Below are 13,408 nucleotides of genomic sequence, written 5' to 3' on the forward strand. Positions count from 1 at the left end.
TATCAGATCATGGAAAAACAAGCCTATGCATTGGTAAAAGCCATCAAGGAATTCAGAATTTATATCCTTTACTCTCACATAATTGCTTATGTTCCTAATGCAGTGGTCAAAGATATTCTAACCCAAGATGGGATTGAAGGCAAGAGGGGCAAATGGATTGCCAATATCTTAGAATATGACATTGAGATTAAACCTACCAAACTGATAAAGGGACAAGGCCTAGCTAAACTAATGACTGAAACCAATTTTCAAGCCCTTGACATTAATGAACTGGACAACGAACAGGAGATGGCGACTCCACAGATCAACCAAGCCTTTATGCAATCTCCCTAGTATACTGATATATGTTTTGTATTATTGAACCTGCAAGCTCCTCCAGGGTTGTCCAGAACCAAGAAAAGATTCTTAAAGATGAAAGCATCCAAGTTTTGCATTATTGACAGTGTTTTGTTTTGGAGAAATCATGAAGCAATCCTACCCATTTTTTTAACAATAGAAGAAACTGACAATGTCCTTAAAGAATTTCATGCAGGTGACTGTGGAGGACACTTATACTGGAAATCTACAGCTGATAAAATCCTAAGGGCTGGATTTTATTGGCCTTCCTTGTTTTCTGATGTGAAGAAATTTGTAATGTCTTGCCACAAATGCCAAATTTTTGAGGGCAAGAGGAAACTGCTGCCTTTACCACTTAAACCAGTTTCAACTGAGAGGCCATTCCAGCAATGGGGTTTAGACTTCATTGGTGAAATTCATCCTCCATCCTCTGGCCAGCATAGGTGGATTCTCACTGCCACAGATTATTTCACCAAATGGATAGAAGCCATCCCTTGCAGGCAGGCCAATGACTCCATTATCATACAATTCCTAGAAACCAACATCTTGTCCAGGTTTGGATGTCCAGACAAAATTATCACAGACGATGCTGCAGCTTTTAAATCTAAGAAAATGATCAGTTTTTGTCACAAGTATCACATGACCCTAGGTCATTCCACTGCCTATTACCCTCAAGGTAATGGCCTAGCTGAATCTTCCAATAAAAGTCTCATCAACATCATCAAAAAAGTTCTGGAAGAAAACAAAACGAATTGGCATAAAAAGTTGGTAAATGCACTATGGGCTGACAGACTGACCACCAAGAGATCAATTGGCATGAGTACATATGAACTGGTCTATGGGCTAGAAGCAAAGTTTCCTACATCTTTAGGAATTCCTGTCATCAAACTGTTGCAAGAAATACAAGCTGAACCCAATGATATCCAAAGAAGAATTAATCAAACAATTCATTTACAGCAAACAAGAGAAGAAGTCTAACAAAGAACTGAGATTCTACAAGAAAAGCTTAAAAGAATATTTCACAAAAGAACCAAAGCTGAAGATTTCTATATAGGAAATAAAGTGTTAAGATGGTATTCCAGAAGGGAAGACAAAGGCAAACATGGTAAGTTTGATTTTTTATGGAAGGGACCCTATGTCATCTATGCTATTCAAGGAAACAACACCTATTTTCTAAGAAGTTTGGATGGCTCAAACACTGAGGAAGGCCCAGTTAATGGGAGAATGCTCAAGCATTATTTTGACTCCCCTTGATCAAACACTAAACAGGCAAGTATTGTACATAAATATTTGTATTTCTAGTATTTTAAATTACAGCAGATAAGTAAAGCAGCAAAGTGCATCATAGTTTTGAGAAGACTAGCATGAAATACTATGATATTTTTTTGGAAATTTGAATCCTGGCATTTGGGCAGCAAGCAAAGCAAAGGGTGACTATCAAATCAGCAAGAGAAAGTTTGAGAAACAGGTAAAAACAGATCTGCAAATTCACAGCAAATAAGCTTACTGGGTGCTGCTTGCAACCATTTGGGGTCCTAACCATTGGGCTCCAACAACACATAAATTCAACCAGTAGCAAGGGAGAAGAAACTAAGGCAGTCTGACCTGCTGTTCTTGGCTTTTCATCTGGAAAATCCATCCCCAAGTGGAGCCACTGTTAGCCTCCTATACCAATAGGTTCTCATCTCTCATGATTGACAGTGGAAGTGCCAAAAATGCTCACCTTCCATGCCACTAAGGTACCATTTTTGTTAAGAAAGCAGACATGTTAAAAAATGTAAAGAGGGTATGCCTTAAAAGAAAAATCAAAGGGCAAGAAAATGAATTGGTCAAAGAAAAAATAAAAGAAATGAACCCCAAACAAAGACCATGAAAGTGGCTAGTTCAAAATTGCCACTACTACTTTGGTGGGTGGCCCAACAGCTCAAGCTGGGCCACACCATGTTTTAAATTTCATGTTGTAGATTAGAGAGGAAGTACCTGTTCAAACAGTTCAAGCTTGACAGATGACTAGGTGGATAGAGAAAGAAAGGAGCCCAACTGCTTAATCTAGGCCCTTGGAAGTCATAAGGGTAGACTTAGATAGGAGGGCAACAGAAAGAAAAAGAGAATTATCAGGGTTTGCAAGGCTAAGTGCACCCATACAAAATGAAGAAAAAATGTTAGGCATAATAGGCAGGGTAGGCAGTTGAAGGTTGCAGAAAGTAAGATCCAAGCACATCACTTGGAGTAAATCAAATTTTGCCATCAGCAGGAGAAAGGAAGGAGCAATGGCCTATTTGGCATACTACTAAACCATCACTAACTCCCTCATCCCCTTCAAAATCTTTTACTAATCTCCCCATGAGCACTGCAGGATCTGCCTGATCAGTCCTCCTTACACTCTTCATTTGTACAAATTTCATGTCATAAATGACCTCTTTCTTTGAAAAGAAGCCACATTTCTTGTGTAAAAATTCTTTTCATTTTGATCTACTTCCTAACTAAGTTTGATTCCTGAAAAGCTTAGTATCCATCACTTCCCATTCTTATTCCCCTCCCAGTACTAACTACTAACTCTATCTACATTAAATCCCCTATGTTCCCCTTTCCCCTACTACTATAACACCATGGTGTATAAACCCCTAACATGTATAAATATCCCCCCTTTAGCATTATAGCTGAATAGCAAGTCTAAGGGAGACATTAGTCCACCAGGGACTATGGTCAACCCTGCTTTGGGAATTACTCTAACCCCTGGTTAGACTAATAGCCCACCCTAAACCTTCATTACCCCTCTTTTCCAAAAAATTCATGAAAAACCCATTCCCCGCTGCTCAAACCTAAGTCTAACCCTTTGTTCAACCCCCGATAGATTAATCCATACCCCGAAAAACCCACAAAACCCCCTAACCCTAAGTTCTGAACCCGCATGATTTAAAACATTATTTTATTATTGGGCGGGTCCCAACCCGAAGTTGCATGACGGATCGGGGCGCCCGCCAGCCGTCCATCATCTGCCGCCCCCAATCCAACGGTGGGCGGTCTTTTTTAAATCCCGACATGCCTCCCTTTAACGTCCGGGGAGATGGCGGTATTGGTGGCCATACCCAGGACGCGTGGCAAGCGGCGGGGTTGTTCGGAGCCCCCCTCCCCGATACCGCCTTCGCCCAAAGGTGGTGCGGGGAGACCGCTTACCACCTTCCCCGATACCGCCCCTCCGCTATCACGTCGGCCCCCACGTCATCCTGACCTCACGCCACCTCCGCCCGCCCTCGCGCCAGGTGGCCCTCCACCTAACCATGCCGCCCCACGCCGTCCGCCACCCTATCCTGCCACGCTGGCCTCCAGCTCAGCGCCCACGTCACCCTCCGTACCCGGGGCCCGTCATGACGTCATGTTGACGTCATCGGCAGAAAAGCTCCAATAACCCCCATTTTCCAAATTTTTCGTTAAAACACGCAGTTTAGCCATTTTATGTCATTTTCATTGGAAACAAACAAGAGCCGTTTTTTCCGTTCACTGTGAAAATTTCCGCCAAGCTACGAAATTAAAGATTCAGATGCCACCTCTCGCCAAATCAAGTGCATTGTTCATTCACTATCCAACCCGGCAGCTCTCGGCGTCGTTTTTTCCAGATATTTTCCCAAATTCACCTATTCAACTCGTGTTTATGCCATTTCTCTGCAAATTGTCCATTAAGCACCGGCTCAATCCAACATTAAGGACTGTCATTTAATCATTTCTGCACCAAATCAACCTGCATTGCCCCCTGCTCCAAAATTTGATGATAAAACCATAATTCACAGCCTTAAATTCACAAATTATCATCCAAATCGCCCGACATTGTTCCCTTTTGCCGGGTACATAGTTGAAAAACTAAATTTCACCAGTTGTAATCCTACCACACCCTCTGCAAATCATCCTCATCAATTCACAATCCCCGTGAATTTACTAAAAAACAGCAAAGGCAAGCCTGCATAGCCTGCTTATCCTACTTTGAAGACAATCTCTATCACTGTCTGCATTCAGTCTGTCACTTGAGCTTTGAAGAGCCTTGCAAACCATTGCACTTACCTTGTTCAAATTCAGAAATTACATAATGGCTGCTCCTGCACCCACAGCTCTCAGTGTTGCCCCCATAAATGCACCAAATAAAGACCTGGAGTCCTTACCACTTGCTGACAGAGATTTCCTCATCCAAGACTTTGTGGGTGATAGGAACCATTTGTAGACCTTTAGGGAATTGAGAGATGATTACTTAAACAATAATGACAAATATGGGATATGGGAATCCAATCTCCCTTACTACTTCCTCCCCTCTGTCAATATCTTTCCAGAGATTATCCGGCTGTGTGCTGAGAATTATGATGCCAGTCAAAGAGCTGTCAAGTCTCCATCTGGGAGCATCCTCTTTCACATTAATGCTGAGTCCATCAACCAGATGCTCAATTTCAAACAAACTCAGCTGTTGTTCCCTTTCTCTATGAACTATCTGCTAGACACAGGTGCCAAGATGTCCACTGCTGACATTCAGAAAGTCACCCAGACTTTTATGAGGCCAGACCGCCAACCCACAGGGCCACCTCCCTATTTGTATGTGCACTTTACTGAGGTAGGCAAGCTTCTGTTGGACATGATTGCCCATGTGTTGGGGTCCAAGACCAGCGAATTTGTTGATGAAACAGTGCTGGTGCTGCTAGCTGCCTATAGCCCAGGCCAACCTCCTACCTACAAATACAATTTTGCCAAGTTCATAGCCAACAGAATACATGAGCAGCTTTTCAAAGTAGACAGGGAGGGCATCTTCAGGTATTCATCTTACATCTACCACCTGTTCATGTACTATCAGTCCGAGGCTTTTCCATGCCACATCAAAAAGCTGGATTCTAAAGGAGAAAGAAGATCTGTTATCTTCTGGACATCTGTCTTCCACCGAGTGCAAGATTCACCTTATTCATATTGTGAATTCATAGATCAATTTGTTTACCCAGTCTCTTGTTTATTGATGAGGTCCCCTTCCCCCAGAGTGTCATTTGAAATGCAAAAAATCTTGCAGCTCTCCAAGAATTTTAAAATAGGTGATTGGTACCTATACCAGGATCATACAGTCATCAGAATCTATGGCTGTGAGCTCTGTCCATACAGGCTCCCAAAATATGTGCCTATGAGACTGTTTTCTCTAGAGTATTATAGGCAGCTCATTCATTCTGACCTCACTCACTTTCACAGCTCTAAAAAGAAAGCCCATTCAAGTTCAAGCACCACCTGGGCTCTTCATTATGAATAAGAAAGAGGGATGGCAAGATGCTGAACTAATCCTCGAAGAGAAGTACAAGCTCTCAAAAAGCTTCCAGTGGGTCCCTTATGACCCTGAAGGCTTCATCACTGCTAGGAGAGTCAAGTACAGGCTGCTAGGCTATGAGCATTGCAAATATCCACACATTGAACAGTATGCCAATCAGCAAGAATGGAAACCTGATACATTAATTGAAAATTTGACTGAGGAAGAGATAATGCTAAAGAATGTCAAGGATTTGAAAAAGACTCTTGACCTAGATTCTGTGCAGCAGGTACCCTTCAAGCGACCGCACGCAGTAGGAGAAGGGACCTCGGCCTCAACAGCTGCACCAACCAAACAGGCACCTTCTACAGTAGCACCAGATACAGGTAAAGGTAAAGGAATAATGGGTGCTGAAGAGGAAGCACCAAAAGAACAGCCTGCCCCTTCAAGTGAGCAGCAACAAGAGCAGACCCCCCCTCCACAAACTGAGCCACCAGCAGCTCCAATCTTGCAAACCCCAGCACATGAGGAGAGGGGTAAGAAGAGAGAAAGAGAAGAGTCCACTCCTGCAAGTGGATCCTCCCAGCAACCGGAGACCAAAAGGCAAAGGGCTGACTCCCCTGAGATAGAAGTAATCAGTGAAGAAGTCCTTGACAGTTCAAGGAAAGATGGAGAAGGCAGCCAGCAAACAGGTACAAGCTCCTTTCAGCAGGAGCAGGGAGTGCAGCTTGGTTTGGAGGTATCATCCTCCACTCAGCAGAGCAAGAAGCCTAAAAGCACTAAGGCTTCTTTCAAGCAAATAAAAGCACAAAATGATTTGCTGAGGGTAGAAGTGTACAAACAATTTCTAAATGCAACACCAGCCCAACAAGAAAGGCTGATGTTGGTTTATGACCTTCAAGAGGAGAAAATGATCCTCAGTCACTTCAAGCCTAAGGTGCCGCAGCCTAAATCAGCTGCAGATTTTGTAAGGAAAAAGGTGGAGGTAATGGCAAAGGACATTCACCCCATGGACCAAATAGAACTCCACAAGCAAACTGGAGAAATGGTCTATGCCACCTTGGTGGACCGGGCAACCATGGCCCATGAATTAAAAGAATCACTGAAAAATACCAACATTCAGTTGGATTTTGAGAGAATGTCCTCCATGGCTAAGGACAATAGAATAAAATCACTGGAGGACATCATCATTGACTTAGGACATGATCCTAAGGATCTAAAGGGCGTAAGGGCCCTCCTAAAGAAAAAAGAAGATGACCTTAATGCACTGAAGAAAAGGTTAAAGCTGATGCCCACAGAGCACCCTCAAACAGCAGAGTTACAGAAGGAAGAGGAGGCTGATGAGCAACTAGACCTCATAATGCAGCTCAACTAGAAGGTCCTCGATTTGGAGAAGGAACTTGAAGGAGCACTGCAAGATAAGCAGGGAGAATCCACATCCTAAGCTCCTCCAACTACTTCAACCACTGCAACAACAACAGAGGCAGTAGTATCCCTTGTCACAACCACAGCCACAACAGAATCAGCAGCAACAACAACAACTCCAGACTCCAGTACAAGCATGGAAGATTTGACCAAGGCTATTAAAGAAATGGAGCTCCAGGCCACTGAGATAAAACAAGCCAAGGAAAAGTTGGCAGAGCTGGATACCAAATATGATAAATCAAAAATGACTGTGGCAGAGCAAGGAAGAGAAATAAAGGCCCTCAAAGAAAGGATAAAGGCCTTGGAGAAAGAGCTGAATCTAGAAAGCACCATGGCTGAAATAAAAAGAATTCTGTGGGCCAAAATTGACCAATCCATCACTAAACAATGGAGGTCAATTAAAACTGTACATGAACAAATGGATTTAATTGGCCAAGCACAGATAGAAATTCAGAAGGCCAAAACAATGCTGGGAAATAGGCCTGAGCAGGCCAATAGAATGATTGATTTTTTGAATAACCAGACTAAGGAAGAACTGGCAGCCTTCGGCATTGTCAACAGAACAGAGGCTGTCCTTACAGCTAAAAAGGTGCTAACTCTCAGGAATTTTGTACAAACCATGGAGAGGAAATGCTATGAGATACAGGCTGAGGTGGACGAGTATAAACTCAAAATGGGAGCACTGCAGCAAAAGGGACTGCCCAGCCTACTAAATGGTGCAGGAAGACTGATCTCCCGAGAGCAATATGCCACCAGAATGTCGAATTATATTGAAAATCAAATCACTGCATCTGGCAGTACGTTTGAGGAAACAGGGCCTCCAATAGGACAGAGTCTATACAATAAACTTGAAGGTTTGTTTTTTATTGAAAATGAAGTAAATCACCTTTTTGAAATTCCTCCAAATTTTTACAGATATACAGAGGTAGATGAAACTTTAGTGAAGATTCGAAGACATCAAATGCCCAAGGAGGATTGGTGTCAGGCAATGCTTCAAATTTTTCCACAATAGGCTCAGTTGCTCGGTCATTGTCAGCTCCGACTCAGTAAAAGTCAAACAGTAGAATAAAGACAACATTTAAGGTAGCTGAAAGGTGACTCAGCATATGGACAACGACAGCAAGCCCAAGAGATAAGAAATACGCAATTTTTGGACAGCGTATCCTCAGCCGACTCCAACAGCCACAAAGTCAACAGTTTCTGACTATTTTGGACAGCTAAGGCACTGAAGAGTTACTACAACATTTACTTTCTCAGCTACCATGCTCCAGAAGTTGGCACGATATTAATGGAACATTTATTTCATCAGCTAGATATTTTCTTATGTAAATTATGTATATATACCTCCCCTGGCAGCGTATAAGGGGTTGGTGATTTTCATTCTGAGGCAAATGTATTGTATACTTTCAGATTATCTAATGAAAAAGGCTGGAAAAGCTCAGTGATTTCCTGAATGTTTGATGTCTTGGTGATGCTATGCGTGCTGTTGCAGAATTCCTGTGCTGTCTGATGGAACAATAAGTTTTCTCAATCGATGTTTTGTCTTCTTATGTTTATCTAAATCATATACATGTTTCACTAATCTAGCAGTAGGGAAAAGGAATAGTACAGGAAATGTTTGACTACATCTTGTGCTCAATCTCTATTGCTGTAAATGTTTTCTTCAGAATTGACCATGAACATGAATTCTTAATTGCTCATGTTTTCATTAATTCTATAAATATGAATGTTATGTAGAAATTCTTCATTCCTTCTAAATAATGTTCTCACTGTTCTCCATACCAGTTTGTTGAAAGATTCTTAATTTCCTTTCATACCCTGGTCATATCACATTTAAATCACAGATTCAAAGAATTGTTTCTCAGACACTTATCTGGCTCTGCAGCATCACTATGGTAACAACACAGACATATCAAACTGATCAAACACCACTGACTCCATGCCCAATGGCCTAGAACACCCTGGTAAGCACATATATATCTTGATTGAAGTCACCATCCAGCAAACTCCTAAACAAAACCTTGAGCATCATAACTAGCCTAAAATCTTATACCAACAAAGTTAAATCACAAAGAGAGAGCCCTCTCTAGTCACAGGTAGGTTAGAACCTGTGACCAAAATATTGGTTAGTGGTTACCTCGGCCGTATTCCCTTGGGAGTCAAAGGGAACAACCTGAGTGATAACAGGTGATCAGGTCATTGGTTAGCTTACTTAAATATGGTAGGTTTAAATAATATAAGAATTGGATATGTGAGTTATCCACCATTGGGAAAATATTTTTGATAGTTATATGCAAAGGGGTCCTCTTTGGGGAAGTTTTAGGAGAACTACCTCGATGGGTGTCTCGTAGATTGTTTAGAGGAGTGGTATATGGGCTCCCTGAAGGGGTAACATGTAGGGACCCTTGTGGGGTGGTGAAGGGTGTACTTTGATGGGGAGGGATCCCAACCAAAGATGCACCAATAAAGGAAGATATAATAATGGTGGTTGTGTGATATCCTTTACGCCTAAATGGCAGGATTCCTAGCACACCTCTCGGTAATGTGGGGACATCTAAAAAATGTCTAAATCGATGGGGAGTCGCGGGGTCCCCTATGGTGTCTACTAGAGTGCTTTCTAATTTGTGTATGGTGAGGGAATGAGATAAATATCAATGCAATAAAATCACATACATAAAACAAAAGGGAAAATAAAAAATGGTTACTTTCATTTTACAATTAAGATATGTGATCAATCAAACAAAAAATGGTTTTCATTTGTTGTGTATGATAAAAAATCCTATGAAGACCTAATCATCCTTACCACTCTCAAAGTAACTGGGCCTTGCAAATATATCTTCTGATGGGTCCTGAGGCAACATCCTGAAATAACTGACGACGCATTCCAACAACCAAAGAATCAACCAAGGTAATGGAATTGAGGCTCAAGTGTTGATTGCACTATCACCTATAGAGAAATGATGCCCTATATTTTGGCCACTAAAGTACCTTCGTCCCACATGAGCATTTGATTCTTTAGCTTCTTTGTAGATGGGTCAACTATCCCCAAAGAGTACCGCACACACTAGACCTAAGACGAACCCCCTGCGAATCGGGTTTCTATCATTCCTGGGTATTATTTTTTTCCATGGGATTATTTTGAAGGATTTTAAGCTCCCTAAAAATTCAAAAAATATTTTTCAAAAGTGTAACATGACCATGGTGGCTTATGAGATGCCTACCCCCAATGGTCCTAATGTGAACTATAGTTTTTTCGGTGGCCACTGTGGGGAAACTTAGTTGGTTCAAGTTATGGTTTTTTCAAGGAGTCTTAATTCACTTATGGAGTGATTTTGTAAGAAAAAAGAACTAAGTAAACAAAGCTATGGAAATTGGATGCCTTCTAGTATAAAGTTTATGGAATCTTAGTGTGTGATGCAAGTGAACATACAAATTGTGGTAATATGTAGATATGCAATGATCTTTTATAGTATCCTTCTAATTACATTAAGTGTTGATTGTTCCTTGTATTAAAAAAGAAATATGTTGTGGATCATGGGCCACTTACTCTTTTCCTATTAAACTATGTGAATTTCAACAAGGGAGATGGAAATTCAAATGCTTTAAGAAAGTGTTCATGTGAAAACCTAGGTTTGTCTAAGAGATGCAAGGGAAGAAGAGATTACTTACTTTCTATAATAACACTTTCTCCTAGTCCCATAAAATGAAAAAAATATTGGTTTGGTTAGTAATAATATTTGTGGACGATGGGCCACTTATTTCTTTACTAGTTAAGCTATGTGTTTTGCAGAAAACTTTAGTAAAATAGTTTGAAAATGCATGTGGAATTTGTCCACTTACTTTCTCCCTAATTAAGCTATGTGTGTATTGCAAATACAAATGAAAAAATACTCTAATTTCTCCATTAATTGAGGTTATTAAAGAAACCATGCATACTAAACAGAAAATACAAAATGCAGAGGTGAAGGAAATTCACTAAAGGCTGCCAATCACCTGAGAAAAGAGAAAATACAAGGCTCTTTTTGACTTTCTGGTTACCATGCGGGTTTAGCCACACACGTACACGTGCGCACATCTGTCATATAAAAAGTCACGTAGGTGAGCAAAGAAAATGAAAACTCAATTCTGTGGGCTCAAAACAGGTCCCAGAGGTCCTGCAAAAAATTCCAGAGAGGTGTTGAGCACCTTGTAGAGTGGTTATGCAGAGAGAAGATCTTGAAAACACAACATTTATATTAAATAAAAGACAACAATATGGTTGCCATTCCTGTGGTAGTGTTTTTGTGGCAATGGTGTACCAAAATACACCTCCTTACAAGTTGTTTGTTCCCAGTAAAGGACCACAGACAGAGTTGGTGTTGTTAGTGGACTAACTTAGATTAAAAAAAAAAATTGTAAATAGTGGAAATAATACATACATAAACATAAACTAAAAAAAAGAGGTAAATACACAAAAAATTATCAATGGACCAAATAAGTCAACAACTTAATGGGAAAAACTCCCTTTATTGACCACTGGTAGTAGAGGTTGAATACAATAGATGAATCTTGGACACTTGAAGAGAATTATTTGAGCTATGGTGCTAAAAAATCCTCAGCAAGGGGCCTTCTTTTCCTCAATCTCTTTGCAAGTTTCTCCTCTCTCTCAAAGAAGTATGAAAACTCTGCAATGGTGGGTTCCTCTTTTCTCACTAAGACGATGGATTTCTTAGAAGAAATATGGACAACATGTTAGTTCTCTTAATTTCTTTTGCTTCATCAATGGAATGGTGGTCTTCTCTGATATCAATTTGGCCAGCATAACAATGTCTCATATTTTGGTTATCATGTGGCCTATTTATATAGAATTTTTTGAATCATTCCTCCCTCTCTTGGTTCATGCATGATAATGACACATGTGTAAGACAAGATCATTCCATTGAAGGTTTCATATATTTAGGGTGACTTGAATTTGGTTATCTTGGACTGACATCCTATCATGAAATCTTCTCCAAGTGTGTAGAGTTGTCCTAGATTCACTGATTCATCCATTTCTTTGACCTTGTGGCTTTCGAAGGATACTTTGCGCGCAAATGTCTATAAAAAATATAGTTGTTTTGTCCTCAATTTTTTATCCTTACAAACTTTGGACCTTAGGAGGAATTGAATTTTTTAAACTTCATGATGTATTCAGCTGGAAAATCTTCACTTGTGCATTCTGCTGGATTTCTTTTAGCGTCTTTTGAATTGTGCAAACATGTGTACGATTGTGTTAACAATAACTATAACTAGCCTAGATCCATCTTAACTCTAGATCTATCAAGTGCCGAGATGAACCTCGAGAGATTTGATCCCTCTCGGTGCTTGATAGATCTCGAGTTAAGATGGATCTAGGTTGGTTTCAATCATCCGCGGCCAAAGAAAATCTAATGAATATATGATTAATTTTATCAATAATATGTAAATTCATCTAATATTAATATAATCACTCTGAATATGTTAAAGATGTCTCTGATTAATCTGGTCATTTTAATTTTAAGTTTCATTAGTTACCACAGTTTGTTGAGATGATGAATATTGTTAATAACTTTAATGATGAAAAATGATGGAATAAAATTTTTGAATGTAAAGTGACAATGTAATAGTGTTGAATGATAAAGTGTGAATAATAAAAATATAGTCAATTACAAATAACCTTCATTGTGACTAATCTAAAACTATTTTCTTCTACTATTCTTATTGTCACCCTTATTACTTTTGTCATCTTTTCATATCGATTGTCATCTTTTCATATCAATTATATGAAAAGGACAAGTTAAATCATAAACCATTCAAATATTTAGTTTGACCTATTGTTGTAAACACCATACCTTGTCTCTCTTTCTCTCCAATATTAATAGGTTGAATTACTATAACACAAAATTCAATGTACATTATCAATAATTTTTCGTGCTTACACGAAAATCAATTCACAATGTTAATCAAATCACTTTAAAAATAATGTACCACGATACATCCAATTACATCAAATCAGAAATCAACATTTACACTAAAATCAATGCATCTAATGCAAGCAATCAAAGAAGATTAGAAAACAACATTTACATTGAAATCAGTGCATCTAATGCTAGCAATAAAATAGGATTAGAAATAAACATTTACACTCAAATCATTGCATCTAGTGCAAGTAAGCAAATATGATTATAAACCAACATCTACATTGAAATCAATGCATCTAGTGCAAGTAAGCAAATAGAATTATAAACCAACATCTACACTGAAATCAATGCATCTAGTGCATGAAATCAAATAGGATTAGAAATCACCATCTACAATGAAATCAATGCATTTAGTGCAATAAATAAAATAGGATTATAAATCATCTACATTGAAATCAATGCATAT

Source organism: Pinus tabuliformis, chromosome 4_2 (genome assembly GCF_031772625.1).
Source record: "Pinus tabuliformis cultivar Carrire ecotype Pingquan chromosome 4_2, CPIR1, whole genome shotgun sequence".
Lineage (NCBI taxonomy): Eukaryota > Viridiplantae > Streptophyta > Pinopsida > Pinales > Pinaceae > Pinus > Pinus tabuliformis.